Here is a 2,508-nt window from a genome sequence, read left to right on the forward strand (position 1 = left end):
GCGGGAGCGCGCACCCCCACCTGAGGGTCCCCACGTGGGCCGGCAGGGACTGGCACCTTCGGGCTCGCACCGGGTGGCGTCATTAGCGAGATCACCTAGGGGGACACTTAGCTCGGTGCTGCTCCCCATAAGCCTCCGGGAATGCTGGCGGAGTGCACCCAGCAGGGGCGACGGTCTCACTGCCATTCCCCCGGCAGATCTCTATACCGACCAATTAAAAAGGGCGGTAGGCTGACCCACTCCAGTTTACAGATAGGGAGACTGGCGCGGTGAGGCCGCCTCCTGACCCAGGACCGCCCTCTGCGCTCCTTCACTGAGCCTTGGACCTGCAGACCCTCGCATGCCTCTCTTTCTGTCGGTAGCTGTCTCATGTCCCGCACCTTGGGGAGACCTCCAAGAAACCGATCAAAGAATAAACTATCCCTTCAGAAAATCACGCATGCACACACATGATCTCACACACCCCAGACCATCCCTTGGTGTTAAGTCTCCTAGGCTTTGCTAGAGGTTTCCTTTGGAGGGTTTGAGGGAAAAAGGGAGCCATCAGGGTGCTGGAAATATTTAATAGGGCCAAGACTGGAATGATAGGGCTATCTCCTAGAGGCAAAATGTAATCAAGATAAGAGATGCCGCGCATCTCCCCAGCCGCTCGGGGAGGAGAGGGGCCAGGCTTCACCACCACAGCTTTACACGTGCTGAAATGCCCTTGCCCACCTGGCACCCCCAAAGCCTTCAGCCACTACACATCCTTTTTCAGCAAATACATTTCAAGGTTGCATCATCTATTTATGTATTAGAGTTCCACTGGAGGAAAAGAACCAGGGGGAGATGCAAGAAGAGATTGATTACAAGAAATTACACAATTGTCAGGGCCGCTTAGGCAAATCTGAAACTCATAGTGCAGGCCACTTGGAAGGGCTGGCTGGAATTCTTGGGCATCAGCTGAAGCTGAGCTCCATAAGCAAAATTCTTGATTTTTCAGAGCAGCCTCAGTTGTACCCTGAAGGCCTTTTCTCAGCTTAAGTCAGGCCCACCAGATAATCTCCTTTACTGAATCTCAACTGATTACAGATGCTAATCATATCCACAGATACCTTCACAGCAATACTAAGATTAGAGTTTGATTGAATAACTGAGGGTTATTTAGCCTAGCCAAGTTGACACATCAAACTGACCCACCTCTATTAGTTTCCTAGAGCTGCTGTAAGAACGTACCGCAAACTGAATCTCCTACAACAAGCTCAAGGAGGGATGAGTGGGGCCTTGCTCCCTCAAAGGCTCTAGAGAAGCATTGTTCTGGATCCTTCTTTTCACCTCCGGTGTTTCCAGCAATCTTTGATTTGTAGATGTATAGCTTCAATCTCTGCCTCTGTGGCTACATGGCTTTCTCCTAGAATGGGATTCTCTCTCTCTCTTTCTCTCTCTCCTTCTCTCTCTCCTACTCTTTTAAGAAGCATCATTTTGGATTAGGGCCACACTAATGACCTCAATTAGAGTCCACTCTAATGGCTTCATTATAACTTACTTGTATCTGGAGACACCCTATTTGTAAGTAAGGTCATTTACAGTTTCTAGGAAATAGGACATCAATATGTTTTGACAGGGACACAATTAATCCTTTCACTATCACACTGTTATGGCACTCAATACATTGGACTGTTTAATATACATCCTGCCCTTATAACAAAAGAACGTAAAGGACTTGACAGCATGAGCTGTAGTCACTAAATGATCCCAAACTTAGTACAGCATCAGACACACATAAGGTGAGTGCTCAGCTGATGGCGGGTTTGAATCTCTGTTCTGTCTCCTTAGGTGTTTGTTTGGACTCACTGGGAGGAGATTAGTGAGGGCACAGCCTGGTTAACTGCAGAGAGGTTACTCCTGGAAGGACCTCAGTGGTAATCTAACCTAGGAGTTTGCAAAATCTGCTCCCAAGCATCCCCCAGCAACAACACAGGAAAGTGACAAGAGGTGACTGGATGGGGCTCTAGTTCTTCCTGAAACCAGAGGATCAGCACATTAATCTGCCTAATACTTTGAGCTTCCTTATTAGATTACAGTACCCTTTCTGTGGTTGCTGGTGACAATACCAAAAAAAAGTATGTTGTCCAGAGCCACAGCTTGTCAGTGGCAGAACAGGAAATAGAAAGGAGAAAGTTGTGACAGAAATTGCTGGGTGTCTGCCAGCGTCCATTCTCCTCTTCTTCCTTAATGGTTTAGCCTTTAATTTTTTATTTGCTTGTTTCCTCGGGCAGAATAAACACTGGATTTCCCAGCCTCCCTTGCAGCTAGGCATGGCCATATGACTGAGTATGCCTGCCACCAATGGACCACAAGTGGTGGTATCTTATCCCTGACTTTGTTTTCTACACTTTTGGGTATCTGTGGCCAACCACAGCCTAAAAATATTAAATGGAAAATTTCAGGCATAAATAGCCATAAATTTCATCAATTTTGAGTAGCATGATGACACCTCACACTGTCACACTCTGTCTCTCCTGGAAC

The sequence above is a fragment of the Chinchilla lanigera genome, unplaced genomic scaffold (genome assembly GCF_000276665.1).
Source record: "Chinchilla lanigera isolate Chin_1 unplaced genomic scaffold, ChiLan1.0 scaffold00018, whole genome shotgun sequence".
Classification (NCBI taxonomy): domain Eukaryota; kingdom Metazoa; phylum Chordata; class Mammalia; order Rodentia; family Chinchillidae; genus Chinchilla; species Chinchilla lanigera.